This window comes from Sinocyclocheilus anshuiensis, unplaced genomic scaffold, assembly GCF_001515605.1.
Source record: "Sinocyclocheilus anshuiensis isolate Anshui unplaced genomic scaffold, SAMN03320099.WGS_v1.1 scaffold329, whole genome shotgun sequence".
NCBI lineage: Eukaryota > Metazoa > Chordata > Actinopteri > Cypriniformes > Cyprinidae > Sinocyclocheilus > Sinocyclocheilus anshuiensis.
This window is the reverse complement of record NW_015540881.1, coordinates 1,418,735-1,437,145: the sequence shown is the minus strand read 5'-3', so window position 1 is coordinate 1,437,145 and position 18,411 is coordinate 1,418,735. Positions and strand designations below refer to the sequence as shown.

Genomic DNA, 18,411 nt, shown 5'->3' with positions numbered 1-18,411 from the left:
TTTTAGAAAACTAATCAAATGGTACACTTAAGACTGTGTGAACATTGCTTTTCCCTTGAAAATGACTAATTTAACCCACAATGCAGTGTTACATGACACCATGAAATAGCAGAACACTAACCACTCGATTGCATTAAGTGAATCACTGGAACCAGTTTGCAATGTACTCACAAGACTAGTGGCCTACTTTAAACCAAAACGTTTCTAACATGATGGAAAAATGGTTTAGACCCAGTCCTGTGTTGGCGTTCCCTTTAAATCTGATCTTTCAATTCACCAGCCTTTCTTACTCAGCAAATAACGCGACTTCGAACAGGCATGTAATTAAAAAGCTATTTCAGATGCTATCGGCCGAGGAGTCGTAAACGTCGAGCAATGTTGCATTAGTTCAACTGTGGTTCTGCCATGACCGTTTCCGTCATTACAGAGCTTCACTGTAGCATTGAAGGATAAATCACTTCACAAAATTATTCATCACATCATTAAGACACACGTCAAATGAAATCACAATTGCTGATTCATTCTTTCTGCGCACCTAGACTGGGTGGATGTGTTTACAAAAACAGGCTAAAAAAAAGTAATCAATGGCGTTTGGAAGAACTCCATACCCAGAACTCTAGAGAGTGACATATAAGCGCTTGCTTATGCCACGTTGATATATTTAGCTGTTTGCGTATACTGACTTCCCAAACGTAGTATGTTTCAGTGTGAGTAAGTTTCAATGCACAAACGTATGCAAAACCACAAAGAGCACAGCTCGCCCCCTGACTCAGTGCCACAAAGAGGGGGGAAAAAAATCATGATTGAGTAGGTGCAAACCCATGATATATTTTCTTCTTGTCAGGGGCGTAAATCCCAGAAGTTTGAAGGATTACTTTTCTTGGCTTTTAGTCCTTTGGTTTGTTTATTTCTTTTAACAGACTGACCAGACTTACATCTATCCCCACACTGTTAGCAAAATAAAATCAACTACATAAAGATATTTTTGCATTGTGGCATTAAATTCATCATAAACACATGTAACCACATTACTAATTCTCATTACTGTAATGTGTCGGGGGGAAAAACTGTAATACATTGTTTATTTAAATCTGAGTAAATATATGTATATGTATTATATGTATAGTAAAAAAATTAATGACGATGAATTATGAATAATTTCAGGTTTATTTCACATGACAGAAATGAGAATTAGGTGGGTTTAAATGTGCTAAAATATCATAAAATATCAACACTACACTGTAAAAAAATATTTTGAAGTAAACGGATTATTGAAAGACTATGAGTACAATTTGCAAGAAAATACTATTTCAGTCTTTGTACTTCAGAATTCCATGATTAATTCAATTTGTTATGTGTTGTTTCTTTGTTCTTGTGAAATTTACAAACAGTGACAGTTTCTGAGTGAAAAAAATTTCTACACCTGACTTCTGAAAATAGGCTTAATCTTCTTTAAACAATATATCATTTCTTTGATCTGTGGGTGAAATATAACCCATACTCCTTAACAGTTTTCATAAGATTCACATAAATGTTTACTAAACGTTTCTGATAAACAATCTATCTGAGCAGCTACTAAACTTGTAACCTCAGAGTGGTTGGGCCTATTTCAGGTCTGTATTTTTGGAAACCTTCAGATGAGCTCAGTGTTGACCTGACCTCAAGGTAAAGATGCAAATATAACCCTTTCCAATTTTAAACGCTGTGTGATAGGACCTAGTTTGGCAGATACATGTGATGGAATAGCTAACAATAACACTTGCAAAAAAACTTGTCAAAACATCAGAGAAAAGCAATGCAGATTCTTTTTTTTGTCCATGACGAGCTTGACTCTCAAACAGGTCATCTCAACAGTTTGAGACTCAATCAACTGCCATGTTCAATAATGAACAAAAGAATCACGAGGCCCAATCCCTTTTACACACTTCGTCACAAGCTCTTACAGGAAAGCTCCTTTAACGTCCTGAAAAAATATGGTTACAAAACAATTACAATTTACAGCCATTGGTGACCCACCCAGGGAGGAACCACATGAGGACCGACTGTATCATTCAGTTTAAAGACTGGGTGTGAATTCATAACAAACTCTGCATATTTAGATGTCTGAATTGAAATAAGCCCATAGGTATTGCAGCATCAGACACATAACAGAATGAGTCACATTGACTATTTTTATATTGCAAAATTGTCCTTTTTGGAGTTTGCTCAAGGACCAAGGTTACCAATCTTTTGACCAGTGAATATCAATGATGTTACTGTGAATATTTCCATGAACTTTCCAGTCATTTGTGATTACTACAGGATTTTTCACTTTTAAAGAGATTGCTAGCCTTGGCTGATTTAAATTTTTATGTGAGGCGCCAATCTTTTGAATAAACATATAACAAAATGATCAAATTTTGTAGTTTACAAATATTTACATGACTACGATTTTACTCTTTTCCAAGTCCTTTCCAGGCCTAAAGAAAATAATAAAAAAATGTAACAATGTAAAAAATAAAATCTCCCTTTTTCCGTCAGGTTTTCTATCATCGTGGGATCCTTGATGGTCACATAAGGTCTTCATTGTATGAAATATCACAGAAATCCAGAGCTCAGAGATTCTTTGAACAATTTATATTAAAATATCTATATTTGTATCTTACATAAGAAATAATGGTCTTAGAACAATATAAAGGTAAATTACGACAAAACTTTCATTTTAAAATGTCTACTAAAAGGATACAGTAGGTCAGTCTTCCACACATAAATCTTTTCTTTATCTTTTTACTTATTAAAGCTTCACATTTCAACCCACGGTGAATTCAGGCTCTCCGTTGTTACTTTGTTCTTCTCTCTTCACATCCAAATCTCATCCTCAAGTGTTTCTTATTAACTGCAGCCAAAAGAACGTCTCTGTAGTTTCATGACAATTCTTTGGTGTAAGATGAAAAGTAGAGCGAATACATACCTTACCTTGTCAAATGAACCTGACTGACAGGCTCTTGATTTATTTACCAAAGGCTTTCCGACCAAAGCTTCACCTGGGAATCTCTCATCTTAGGTCTTCTCAGTAACCCAACATCTCTACCTAGCTCTCAATCGCTCCCTATGTCCGTAGATGTGTTTTTATCTGTTCATCTCTTCAATTCAGCTCCTCCAGAGCGCTCCAGTTAGGCCACACCTGTGCTGGGGTGCAACATCTGTGCAATCAAACTTCCTCTACTCTTAAATGCAGCATAAAACTCCCAAAAATCCCTCCCTACAGTGCCAAAACAAGACCTTTAGGGAGAGAGCGGAGAAAGAGTGAAGGAGGGGTGTTTGGGAGTACGCTAATGTCCATGCTCTCTGCTCATTTTGCCCATCCAGCTGCAAGAGCGTTTGTAGCCATGGAAACTACTTAAATGCAGCCTGAAGGAAATGTGTCATTGTGTTTTAGCAATGCACCAGAATAAATAGGGTGAAAATAAGAACACAAGCAGCTAAATACTAATCAGGTTTGGCCACATGCAGCCCAAAGGTCTTTTAAATAATGCACATAGTCATTTGCACAAAAGCCCTATAGGCTTTGATAGCACAAGCAAGGTATCATAAACATGACCTTATATATGAAATCAGGCATGTTTAGTATTGTACTTTCCCCTCATTAGCAGCCAAGCATTGATATTACAGTCATATCGACATGTTGCAACCTTCACTATGTAACAGTGTGTTCCTTACTCGGGACCCCTCCCACTATCAGGGCGTTTTCCAAAGAACAATCATTAAGATCTTTCCAAAAAAATAAGTCTGAGCTCAAAGTTTATTGCCTGCAGGCAAACAAACGTCAGCTTTCTGCCTACTAGTCTCACAGTAATGAGATTGCATTTTGCATTTACATTTCAAGAAAACATAGCATTGACTTTCACAGGAAGCGCATCAGCATTCGACAGCAGTCCTCTGGGTATAGCTGATCCCCGATGACTTTTATAAATAGCTGTTTTGGGCAAAAATGTAAACTTCTCTTCCATATAAAGCTAGATATTCATCTGAGAAAGTGGCCTTCAGCATAAAGTCTTTCATCCTAAATTTTAAATCATATGCATCTAAATAAACAAAACACAAAAATATGCAAATCAACATATCATGTAGAATTGATGCGCTACATGTAAATTATATATTTTTTGAGTTGTTACCTGTCAAAATGATGGTGTTTGTTTAGAATTATTCATTATTTTAGCATTCCTAGAAGAATAAATAGCTTCTTCAGTAGTGGGCAGAACTTTACAAGTGGAAATCTCATTCACTAACACTCACCAGTCACTGTCCACATTTTGATATTAGCAAATCAGTTTGAGCGAACGCAGAAAAATCTGAACTATTAGTATTATTTTATTAGTATTACTAGTTAGTCTTTTTTACATAAACAATAACCAATAATGTCTGAAGCATTAACTTTCACAGAAAAACACATTCAACAGCAGTCCTCTGGGTACAGCTGATCCCCAATGATTTTTATAAATAGCTGTTTTGGGCAAAAATGTGAACTTGTCTTCCATATAAAGCCAGATATTCATCTGATAAACTATCCATGAGGCCTTCAGCATAAAGTCTTTCATCCTAAATTTAAATCTAAATAAGCAAAATACACAAATCTAGAAATCAACAGCCAAATTAACATTTATAATTCCAACAGCAATGACATTTGTAATGTTTAACCTGATTATTACTTTCCCATAACATTCCAGCTTCTGAGACTGAAATGTCAGAGCTAGGCTACAAAGGCTTATTATTATCCTCGTTTCACCCATCTGTCTATGTGGCTCTTCTATGGTCCACAGGGGTGTCATTACTGGTTGTACATGCACTGGAATTGTGCGTACCAGCCTGCAAGGCAGAACAGATAACAGCAACCCTGAGCTCCATCTCGACGCCCACGGACCACCTCAGCACGGCCTCAGTCTGAGAGCTAACATCCACTCTTATCCAGCAATCAATAAACCACAACTGACTAAAAGCCATCCCTGTATCAGGCCCATCAGTGTCTGAGGGAGGTAGCGTTCATAAACAACACCAGCAGCCGCCATGACCCGCATTTATGGAACGTGATGAAAGTTTTCATGCTTGTTTTCAGTCCTTTCACTTTCCCCTAGGGACAGATCTGATTTATGATTTCTGTTCCCCCCACAGAGCAGCGGAGCCATTAGGGTGAAGAAAGAGCAAACGAATGCATGGAGAGCACTTTCCCATTGACATGATAAGGACCCCTGTCCGTTCCACAGCTGCTGGAAGGCTCTAAACAACAACACTTTCACATGTCTTCACTGCTTTCCTGGCAAACCAATGAGGCTGTATGGGGATGGACAGACAAAACAACAAATGATTTAGGAATCCCATCAGGTTTTGTTTCCTTCCAGTCCAAGCATGATCTAAAGTATTGCGGCCAACGAGATGATAGAAGGAGGTCATACTCTACAGAAGCAGCAAACAAACTCCTAGTGTTATTTTAGTATCATTGAGATTCTATTGTAGTTTTTATTAATGTTTTGATATCTTTTATATATTTTCCATTTTAATTTTAGTAATTTTGGGTGTTTTTTTTATGTCTATATTTATTTTTATTTTTTTATTTCAATTTATGTTTTAAGCCCGAGACACACTGCACGATTTTCAGCTGTCCCAGACGAAAGATTGGCATCGTGAAACAATCACGGCAATTTCTGTGATTGTGGCTCCTAATCGGTGGTTCTATGTCGTACAGTGAGAGAGGTTCAAAGATGGCCGTTGTCACAGTGTTGTGACCAAAGATAGCCTACAATAGTTTTCTGACAGTGTCAGAAATTCAGCATGATCATCACACAGTGTGTTTGCTGCTACGACCCACATTTACCGACCAGCCAATAAAAATGCAACATGAAATCAACACATGGTGCTAAAACATCAAACTGATTACCTTAAGCTCTTATCCCTTCCTCTTTCGCCGCTTCCACTTTTTTTCAGCACACATAAAAACTCCAACTGCCAAAGTATGATTCATCATGCTCTTTTTGTTTACCACTAGCGCATGCTAATGATGTTTATTCTTCTTTAGTAGCATGCGTTGTAGAGTCAATAGGTGTATCATCGTACAGTCTACATGCATGTCGTACCCAAGTTCATTAGATATCAGTGTGATATGCAATGATCTTATAGGATTGCTAAAATCGTGCAGTATGTAGAAGGCTTTAGTTAAACTAAATGAAAACAAGAAATGTTATCTTGGCACCTAGCTGAAATAATAAAAAGTTTTATTTTGTAATATTTTATTTTATTTAACCCTTAAATGCATGAATGTTTCGCCAATCATTATTACACAGCACGGATGGACCTCTTAACTGCTGCAATAGCAAAAAAATTATCTTGATATTTTAAGAACAATTACATAAGAATAAAATAAAGCATATTTCGTTTCCTTTTGAAACTTAAACGTGTTCAATTTGAGCAGATGATTTTACCATCGCTGTCATCGTCAGAGCACACTTCCACAGTACTTTCAGCATCTGCCTCACATTCACGATCTCAAACATATTCTCAAAACTATCTTTTCAATGACTTCATATTCAATATTTTGATCATTGGCAGCTTATTCACCACATCCAGCATCAAATGGCAGTGGCATTTATATTTCATTGCCTATAGTAATTGCTCTGCAGTAAAGTCATTCAAACCAGTTCAATTTTTGCTGATGATATTCCTTTGTTTTATGCCTGCGGTAATTATGAGTGAAACATCACGTCATCATTTTGTATCAAACAGTGCCACCTTGAGGAAAAAATATGTATTGCACAAATTGAGTCATCAGATATGTAAATATAGTCGCGCAGGAAAAAATACTTACACATTTACATAACTCGGGTCTGTAGCGACCCGATACACTTTTTACAAAAAATGTATCAGAAAACAGGCACTCTTTTATATTTTACCATTTTTTTCTTGTTATATTGTTTATAATGAATAGATTGAGGAATACTAAGAAAGTTGATGTCTAACTTTAAAAAATGAAGGAGGGAGAGGGTAGAGAATGATGTCCCGGGTCGCTAAAGACCCGAGGTATGCATTTAAGGGTTAAGTTAATGTTTATTTTATTTCAAGTTCAATTTGTAATGGCTTTAGTTTCAGTTAACTAGAATAACCCTGCAACCTCTTGCATGTGCTAAATAGCTTAGTATCCACCGGTCATTGTGTTCTTCACTGGTGGTGACGCTCAGAAAGAAAATAAACAAGGAAATGGGGCAGCAAACCTCTGGTATTACTATTCCACATGCTTGCTGTTCACATGGACTTACCCTAGTGCAGCTTTTTCCATAACATAAAAAGAAAGAAACATTTACTGGCATTCTATCAGTTCTCATAATCAATGTAAAGTTCAAAAATCCCAATTTAAACACAACAGGATTGTGCCAGAGGAGAATGATTCCCACTGTTATAGGCAACGCCTACCATAAAACATTTAACATGGCCTTATAAATAAAAAACTACAAGGTTCTCTGCCATTCAAGTAGAGCAATAAGAGAGGCATGTAACTAAAGCCACACGCTTTGTTCTCGTTCTCTCAGTTTTGCCCTCCTTCCTTTCTAATTTTCCAGTGGAACTCTTGGCAGCGCTCCTGGCACTGGAATAATGTCTTTGCCTCCATGCCCGAGTACAGCACACAAAAGAGCGCAGTGTTAGAGCAGCGGACAGTGATTGGCCGCTCAGCACACGGACATTTACTCATCCTGCTGCATTCCACATGCTACAGGCCTGTGCAATGACACCAGAGCTGCCCCGAGGAAACACGTCCCACTGTGAGCGTGAAGGAGCTCAGGCAATGGGCTCCACTCCAGAAATGTGCATAATGTAGCCTTTATGAGAAAGACCTGTCACTGGGAACCCTGTAAACACGCCACAAGCCCTAGTTTGGTAGTTTTAGAACGAAACCAGGTTGAGGATTAGATTACTGTGGAAGTCAATGAAAGGAATACACATTTCTGAGTTTCAAAGGACAGTTTTGTCATTTGCATCAAACATGAGTTAGTGGCATGGCCTTGTGGACACTGCCACCCACCTCACTGTGCACCTTGATCGCAGCATGAGGGATAACTCGGCTCTGAAACTACACTGACAAAACAATGATCTCCACTGTCTGATTGACGATTGAGTAAACCTGTACCATCACAAGAGACAAGATAAGACAATACTGATTCCATTATGTCATCCATTATGTATATTCTGTTTGAAATTTCTGTATAAACATAAGCTAATTACCAACCTGTCAGTCACAAAGCATGATTTCTGTAATCAGTGTGATGTCATAAGCATAAAATCACAGAACACACAAATATTGGGGAAAACAATTTGCTTATTAGAATGTTAATTTGCAATTCTGCCATCTTAGGCTGTAATACACTTGATACACTAAGATGGCAATAATACACTTGAAAAAAGTGAATAAAAAAGAGTGAGTGCATTCAAACATTAAGTGTGGCAGAAGGCCTGCGGATGCTATCTTCTGCTGAGATGCAGAAATTCATTCATTCTGTATGCAAGTATTCTTTTGAGACTTGCCATTGAGTGTATATCGGTCATATACTTTTTATTGCAGTGCATTATGGGATTGAACAAGTTTACTCGACAATGTCCACTATGGTTTCAGACAACACAATGGCTGGTCCAAAATTTCATACTCTTTGAGAAGTCCCCTTTTAAATATTTAAGTACTTCACAACCATTAAAAAAAAGTATGTTCTATAGTATGAATGCGTGTTGTATAAATGTAATCTGGATGTACTACATTTGTCGTAATTCATGTGACCTGCCAGCATCAGGTATGTTGCTTTACTCTTTTATGAATATTGAGAAATCGGACATGCTACTCTTTTCACATACTGTTTTTCACCTACTCTATAGTAGAGAAGTAAGCGATTTCAGATGCAGCCTTAGATTTATTTTGTACTCAGCTTGCCTCTATGACTTCTTCATGAAGAATACATGCAATGCTGCCTTAAAATTTGGTCAAAAGTTATTTTAGGAGGCCTACTTTTGGCACAGGCTTCACGTCAGGTGTGCGCCCATGATGGCTTGGTTTTGCAGCAGAGCTAAAATAATTAGATATGTCAGCAACTTACTAAACCAGCCAAAATGTTCCCAAGAGACAGGAGCTTAGCCTTGTACTGATTTGTACATAACAGTAATCAAGCTAACTATTAATCTAGACAAACTGTCATTAGTCATAAAATTCTGCAGCACCAAATAGATGTGCATCATTCACCAGCTCAGATTATATCTATTACAGTTCATGAAAGCCTCCTCTCAGTATGACAGACTCACCTCCTCATTAGCTGCACGTAAACCTGCGGCATGCGCTTTCGCATTTCAGGTTCCTCACGCCTCTTGAGCATCCTGCATTACCTCAAAAGGATCATGTGAATCACAGGAAAACCGCTCTCCACTTATAGATGTTCGCTGGGTTAGAACAGATAAGCAGTTACTATGGCAATGCCTGAGTTTTAAATAAGTTGCAGGGAGCAGTTTTCAGATTTTTCCCTCACCTGCCATGCAATCCGAATGCTTGCAGTGAAACTCTGCACTCACACTTTCCAAACCACATCAGATTGAATAGATAAGGCCCAATATGAGTTATGAGCGGGAGTTTCCACATTCTGCAAAAGCAGCTAAGGAATGTGCATGTGCCAAAAAAACTTAAGTGAGTACATCCTAAATAAAAAGGCCATAAATAATTAATAGATCATATTGTTGTAACACAGCTTGAGACTTGGCTAATGCGATTTCAAGAGTGCAGGTCGCCAAAAAAAACACTAAATGAACTTGTGTAAAATGTTTTGTTTACTTCTGTATTGTGTGGTTACTATCACTGGTACTATCAAACAATGTGTGTAAAACATGATTCATTGACGATCACACCGAACTGTGCATTTTCTCAAGCAGGTCTTTCAGCCTCCCTTGCAGAAGTCGGAATGATGGAAAAACTCCAATCTAAACACTCTGCCCTCTAAACAACCAGTACACAAACTTAACCAGCATTTTTCTCTCTTCTGCATTGGCGCCACATGCATCTGTGAAAAGACACAAGTTTATAAAGAACTGTGGGAAAAGGACCTTGACCCTGAGAAACTCCCTTTACACCAGGGAATACATTCCCAAATCCCCGTCTGCCATGCTCTACCTAGATTCCACACAACAAATGGCCAGATCTCAACAGAATCTGCAATAATGTTTGAGCCTTGCTAAGATCAGTTGTTATGGTTTCCGAAAGATTTTGATCATAACCCCACAATTCCACCAGGCATCACCAGAAAGCTGTCACATCTTATTCTGCAAGCTTCAGATCTCCAATAGCAGCGAGTCTATGCCGCGCACACACTCGAGTCGTGAGCTGCTCGTTTTATTCAGGGCACACACAGCAGTGTTTTGTCTGTGCTGTATGGAAATAACAGCAAAAGGAGCAGGGCCTCACACAGCTAGAGCTTTTTTTGCATCTAAATTGAACTATATTCAGAATCGGGAGCTTTCTTGGGAAGCTGTCCCCTGGAGGAACGCTTGTTTTCTGAATACAGTCTCTAATGGCTGTGGCACGGAAATACTAGCGCTCTGAATGGAAGTAAACAGGTGAAGAGAGCAAATGAAGAGTCTTGATGGAGACTTGACAAGTTGCCTGAGGGTTTTCTTAATGCTGCACTTGAAATTGCGGCCATTATCGACATAAACCATCCAGAGGTGATCCAATTTAATTAGCATACAATGCACATGCAATGAGGGGTTTATGCTGAGAGAAGCTCACAGAAGAGACGAACCTGACACGGTGTCTTTCACTGACACAAACATGCTGTGCTTACCAAGCCATTTTGGTTTATAAACACAAGCGGTGTTGTAATCCTAACATGTCATTACAGATGTCATGCTCATAATGGAGCGGGTATGCAGTGGTTTATAATAGTGGTTGGAAAAAATAATGAATGAGCAATATGAGCAATGTCACCTGTTAACAATGGAAAAATAACTCAAACAATGCATCTAAATATTATCTTATCTAAATATTGCTATTGTTTGAAAAATCGGGAAAAAAACATCAAAAACATACATGCAATTAACACCAAATATTTCGCCCCTGTTGAATTTTTGGTACTCTCCTTATGTGGTAAGAGCAAACAGACTATGGCCCTGCTGGAAGTTTGAGGGGTTCGTGGGATGGTCAGTGCTGTCTGCTCATCCTGAGGATCTTGTCCAGGTGTGGCCATGAAAGTCACTTAGGTCCAGCTGTCACTTCCTGTCTTACATGATGGGACAACCATTTATACCTACAGCATGCAAGCATATAGCAGAGCTCTCCTTCTGTGACAGTTTACGTCCGAGGCACTCTGTGACCAAAGCGGTTTACATCCAAAAAGACCTTCACAGATCTAGCAGTCTTGACCTCCCTCTACTTAAAACCTTGCCTTGCCTTGCATAAACGCAAGTAGTAAAACCCAGAAATAGACTGTACGGCCCAGTGAATGTTTCTAAAGAATTACGAGGTTTGCATTGCTTTACTAAAAACAAAAATGAGAGGAAGCAGATTGACTATGCAAGCAAGATAATTGCATGCCTCAAAAATTGCTACGTGCAAGCCTTCGCGAGTAAGTGCAATTCTGCATACTTGCCCAGCATGTACTGCAAAAGATCACTGACTGGGTCCATTTCAAAACCTTTGAACGATGATTTAAACATCATTTGTCACCATACATGGTCATGGTTTCTGAAACAGACTAAATTTCCTGTAGTATATTCTACTAAAACAGTTTGAAATAAATAAATAAATAAATTCTCAGGAATAAATAACATTTTAAAATATATTAAATAGGTTAAAACAGTTCTTCTAAACTCTAATAATATTCTTCACCATATTTTTTATCAAATAAATGCAGCTTTGGTGAGCACCTTTTCAAAACATTAAAAAAAACTCAATTATTTAAAACTTTTGACCAGTATATATTTACAATCAAATCCCATGTGATCAATTGTTATCTATGATGTGCCACTTCAAATTATATTTGTCTATATACAAGCCTTGTGGGACTAAGGACAGACTTCTGTGCAGGACCACACACATATACTGTAGGAGGTGCCCAAAAAAGCGTCATTGTAGGGGTCAGTGGTTCAGCTCTGGCCTTCATGTGGAGTTTAATGAGCTTTGGTCAATAGCGAGCAGTGGGGATGGGATACAATGGGAAGAGCCGAAAACCACAGCTGACCAAAACCTCACCAATGCACTCCGCTGTGGCTCGTTGGCAGCCAACCAGACCCATGCAGTCCCGGAGCGGCTGGATGTATGGAGAGAAATCAAATCAGGTGCCAAATGACTTCACTCTCGGGACGCCAGTTAGGAAGCGTATTTTCTGCATATTGTGCCACTGAATAACTCGAAGTCTTGTGAAGGAGGAAAAAATATTGTGTTAGGACAACAGGCTGCGATTGACCCAGAACGATCAATTCTGGCACTTAGGAAGTGATTAATGCAAGGGAGCGCATAGCGGTGATCCAGAGCTATTTTGGGCTAATTAGAGAGGAAACGATCCCGAGACTGCCCAGCTGTCTCAGTATCTGTCAAGTTATCAGGCTAGTGACAAAGAACAGAGCACAGCTCAAGGTTGCACTCGAGCAGGACAGGCATGCATTTAGTGCAGGCGGGATGCCCAATTACACCCACAGCAGAGAGACCCCACCGGGATATTTATAAAGACAGCATGACAGAGATCTGATCTTTCCAAGATGCACAGGATATAAGTGCTGTGCCAATTCCTGCTGCTCAAGAATGAGTTAACAGCACCTCAGCCAAACTAAGTATTTAGGTGAACAGTCTGAAAGCAAAAACAAATGCTTATCCCTTCCAGTAAGAGCAAACTATGAAACTGTTCATAACTTGCATTCAATTTATGTAGCTTGAGGGGGGAAACGAATGCTACGTACGTTCATCTTACAGTTCTAGATTTTGTAACTCTAAGAAATGTAACAAGGAAGCTAAAAAATTTGTCATTCTGGTAAATTATTAACACATTAGTCAAGTGAAAGTGACAGACATCACATAGTACAAAAGTGCACCTACAAACAATCGTAATTGAATGTGTCTGTTGAGTACAAATAAAAGCAGGCGTGTACAGCAGTCAGTCAGTTTACTGCGAGCGTGAGTTTAATACACAGGCGATGTGGTAAATCACTCCACAAGTCTGAAACTCAAAACACTGTATGATATCGTCTCAAAAACAACCGACCGTGACTTTTTGAACTTCAGCCCTTCCCTTTAAGTCACGAAGACATTTTATTTGACAACCACGCGTAACTTCTACTTAAATGTACAGGGCAAGTATTCATGAGCGGTAAAACACTCGATAGATCAACAAACACATACCGTTTCGCTCCGGGTTAAGGCTTGTCATCTGGGCTTTTAGGACAGTCCGATATCCAAAGCGATAGTTTCATGTCTAGCGTATCAACACACGGTTTTGTGGAGTAACAGTGCTACGCCTCGCCCTTCAGACTCTGCGTACTGACAGCAGCCAGTGCAGAATGAGCAGAGCCACAGCGCGCGCGGACAGGACAGCTCCTCACAAACACGCTGGGCGGGCGGGAATATATAAACGGCGACACTATACACGCTTACCAGAAACAGGTTACCTAAGAGCCAGATAGATAGATAGAATGACAGAATGAGAGATAGAACGAAAGCACGATAGATAGATAGATAGATAGATAGATAGATAGATAGATAGATAGATAGATTTTTGGGACATGACTTTACTCGTTATGATAGTATTTTTAATAAAGAACTGTCTTGATAGACGTTAGACTATCAGATATTTACGAAAATATATACAAAATTCAATCAGGCAGTCATTCTTGAGAAGTGGGACAAAACAGTTTTTCTGTTGATGCTAGATGCTAATGGAACCTGCTTCAGGAGAATAAAATTATCTAAATATTTCAAATAATTTCCTCAGAAATTGGAAGATGGTGTTGACATATCATGGCTGTGACACAGGAAATATTAACATTAGGATTTAAAATATTCTAAAACAATAAAACTTAGCAGAGCCTGTCTGACACTGATGTACTCTGCAGAGGTGAACTGTGGCAAGGGGGTCCTTTAGAGCGACAGCTGCCCCTGATATTCCCTGATTTTATTACATTTTATTGAATGTCTGACGGTGTTGACAAAAAGTGGGGACGCAACTTTAAAATCTTATTAAACATGCATGTGTCATTAAAAAACAACCTTGCTTTGATAGGCGATATTATTAAGTGTTGCTTTTGATCAAACAAGCTCTTTTTCATCATTAAAAAAACATTTTTATCCATTTTATTGCATATGAATGATTGAACCCTTCTCTGTGGACACACTGTTTTAGATGTAGTGAGAGGACATTAAGAAACATAGATTTGGTATAATAATGAGAAAATTTAATTGAAGGTGATAATTGTGTTAAATACATTCTATTATTAATCCCTCATGACATTTAAAATTGAAAATAGTTTTATTTTTAAACCTAATAGCAGTTACCCTTGTTGGACCCGTTTTGTCCCATATCTCAAGAATGACTGGCAAATAAAAGCTATCATCTGGAAGGCCCTCTTTCCATATCCTGCTGACTTCAACAAGGTAACAAAACTATAGTGAATGCTAAGTGTGTGTGTGTGTGTGTGTGTGTGTGTGTGTGTATGTGTGTGTGTGTGTGATTTGAAATAGGCTAACTGTGCCTTATAATTTATAAACTTAATTGTGCCTATATTCCCTTGGTTGTAGATCCTGTTAATAGAAACACCAGAAAAACAAAAATGATTTAGTTAATTTATGTGTGTGAAATATTGTTATTACACCAAGTGTATAATTTTCTGACTGTGGTGAGCACCAGGGGCGTCACTAGGTTTTCTGGGCCCATTGTATAGGTCAGGGCTTCAGGCCTCCACCCTCCGTTGATTGAACATTCATTAATTTACTGACATAAATGCTAGGTTTACCATTATTTATAATAAATGTTTGACACATTATTTGTTTATTTATTTTTAGAATGATCAGATATGAAATTCAGTAAATTAAATAATTGTAAAGGATCTAAACACATAATGCATCACTATTAATGTATTATGTATTAATGTAATGTATTCATATATTAAAACATACATTGTAGAATTCATGGAAGACTTTTAGCTATTCATATCTGAATAGATTTTCTCAGTTCATCCAAATTATGTGAAGCATTCTGAAAATTATTCAAACAGATGGCTGAAGAGCAAGCCAGGTAATATGTAAATTTCTTGTAAAGCTTATGCAATGTTAAATTGTGGCAGTATATCTCAAATGTATTCATTATATAGTCCATTGAAATGTCCATGCTCAGTAACTATTATGTAGCACAAATAAGTTGCATTTTAAACTCATATCGTTATCTTTATCTTGGATCTATATAATTTCATATTCAACCGATAAATTCCAGTTCTGATGAACCTACCGACGAATTCCATTGAAAAGATTGAGATAAATATAGAGTTACATACAGACAGCTATATCAGTGCAGAGGTTAGTTAACTGCTAAATCTGTCACTGCCATGACTCACCAATCATTCTGCATGTAGGTAGAAACCGTATTATACGGTTCGCCTGTAATTCATCACAAAATCTTTGACCACTTGCCGCAGATTCTTTGACGTTTTTTCCATAAAGTATGAATTCAATCCATGAGGATCTAAGCTCAGTTTAGCTGCTTAGCTGTAAAGTTTTAATGAAGCACAGAAGATTAAACCACACAACTAATGAGCAAGACACACTTATGCAACCACACACTCATGGTTATCTCTGTTCCCCCTGGCTGTCTCTTCTCGTCTCTCCCGACAGATAATAAAGAGCATTCGGTATACAGGCACCTGACAAGGTGTGCAGGTATATTTAAAGCTAATGGGCCTGTTTAGTTCAGCTTAGCCTGCTTCAGGCATCAGTTACTGGAGAAGACATTTTTCATGAGAGAAGAGCATGGAAGGGTTTGGTCCCAGTCATGCCTGAAATTCTATGGTCCATGTTCTTGATGAAAGTAGAGATCCTTCATGTCTCACCACCTCTGCCCTCTTCATTCTCCAACTGTCACATAGTCACCACCAGCCGATTTTCTCACCCCAGGCCCACACTAACCTCCAAGTAAGAGCTTCTCCATTATACAGTTTCACTACACGTAGACTAAGTAAATGTGGCAATGTCATGACCCAAAGAGACAGCTAGACAGGGACTCATTTGTCTTAAGGCACGATTGGGGCAGGAATCCAGTGTGTCTATTTCGGAAACACTCGGATGAACAATGATGCACCCCAAAAACAGGTCACAGCAAAGAGATTAGCTTTTACAGTCCAAAGCTTTTGATATAAGTGTTGTCAGATTTAGACACAACTTAGAAGACAGCTTTGTAGCTAAAAGAAAACTCAATATAATAGAGGTGGAAGACACATTTTGGAGTGTAATTTGCGAAAACACAACTAAAAAACTGTAATGTTTTACGACTCCAGCAAAAGGATTAAAAGCATATGAACTGTATTCATTTTCTTTTCATTGTGGACCATTTTTGGTTTGTTACGGGACTAGCACAATTTTTAGCCATTAATTATTGGCATATATAATTTTTGTTGCATGCCAGATATTTCACAGCTTGTTAAACTGCACTGTCTGCCTCCCAAATGGACTATGTTGCACAGTCTGTTCCTGATGAGAGCCATTTCTAAACCATCTCCTTCTCTATAAACATTTCTGTAATGCAATATATTGATCTATATTTTTTGGCTCTTTTTTATATATAACTATGTAAACAAATGGTATGCCAATTTTCTTGAACCCCATCCAAAAATGCATTAGGTTTCCTGCTATATGTCAAAACACAGACACAATGTTTATAGCCATTTAAGAATTGAGTCCAATGCACACTTCTGGATTTGCTTGCATACACTGCGCCAATATGTCAGAGTCTAAATTTTATCAGGATTTGATATATTGCATTATATATTCAGAAAATATTCCCCAAGACAGACTTTCAGTAATATAATAACATCCATACAAATCACACTAGGCGTTCCTCTGAACCAAATCAGATACATTTAGAATGTTTGTAATATATATCGCACTACAAAAACAGGTCACAGATTGCCCTTGAATCCATATGGCAAGCAAATGAAATAACAGAATGTTTAAAGAAAAGCTGAGCTCATTGGAAAAGGCTTTCTCTCAGTATGAAAGCAGTAAACTGAGCCACAAGGTCAGCCCCTCACCCAAAATCAACATTTGTAGCAGGGGACATGAGATTCCTGGAGCCTTTTGGTTCTGAGACCCCCATCCGAATGACACTAATAGGACATTTTGCATTACATTTGTTTGTTTAGGTGCTTTTATCCAAATGAGAATAACACAAGAAAAAGCAATTTATTTAAATTGCAAAAGGCTAGCTAGTTAGTGAATCAAGTGAATTTTTGAGAAGATTTTAATGGATTTCTTGAGGTGAATGTACCGCTTTACTGATTTTAATTATGAAATAGCATGAGTGGATGCAACAAAAGTGATGTTAAGTCAAAAAGACAGATGTCTGACGGGCAGATTTTTGTCTTTCATTTATGGAATATTCTGCTTTCCATGGTGAAATCCACACCACAGTTCCACATATACTTCAACCACTGCAGCAATTTCTGTTGAAAAGGTCATCTCTTGAATTTACTTGAAATGATGACAGAAAATGTATATAGTGTAACCACTATAGAGAAAAATAATTTTTTTCCTGCTATGCTTGCACAGAGTAGCATTTACTGTATGTGGTGGTATTCAAAATGCATGGATTTATTTGTCATCCATACAAATGTATGCCAACACTTCCATTGACTTGGTTTGTTTTCTGGGACTGCCCTGCTGTCCCAGATCTGCTCACTGAATTATTCTGGCCCCACCTCTTTAGTCACAGCTGTCTGTGCTCTACGTCTGCAGTCAGCCTACAGCTTGGATGGAACATCAACAAGGGGAGGGGAATATATATCAAAATTGGCCAGGCCACAGAGAGGAGCAAAGCCACCATCAGGATTCAATTAAATCCCAGAGGGGCCGGTGGGAAAGAGAATGGAGAAAGACAGAGGAGTCAGCTGCAGAGACGGAAAGGAAGTAAAGAGCTCTTTCACTCAGTCAAGAATCAATAAATGTCACGAATCTGGTGCGCTGCCCGTTCTTCATTGTTCAGTATGAGAGATGGTCAAAGCCAGGCCACTGGGCTGCTGTTGCCCACTGGCAAATGAACACAGTAGCCATTGTGCTTCCATGTCAGGGGTCAGTGCTGAAGCATGAAGGCCTCCACATCAGAGAGCTGGACCCCAGCCATGAAAGATGACCCCACTGCTCTGCCTCAAAGCTGCATGAGTAAAATGTTC

At 38.4% G+C, this 18,411-nt stretch overlaps 1 long non-coding RNA gene and 1 pseudogene across 1 annotated transcript; one reads left to right on the top strand and one right to left on the bottom strand.

The window, feature by feature from the left end:
* Positions 1-13,550, bottom strand: part of LOC107688492 (serine/threonine-protein phosphatase 2A regulatory subunit B'' subunit alpha-like) — a 111,755-nt pseudogene extending 98,205 nt beyond the window's left edge.
* Positions 13,551-15,211: 1,661 nt separating this feature from the next.
* LOC107688491 (uncharacterized) lies at positions 15,212-18,055 on the top strand. Its single transcript, XR_001634239.1, has 3 exons — positions 15,212-15,269; positions 17,654-17,696; positions 17,978-18,055. It is a non-coding gene; the product is annotated as an uncharacterized LOC107688491 (long non-coding RNA).
* Positions 18,056-18,411: the final 356 nt, after the last annotated feature.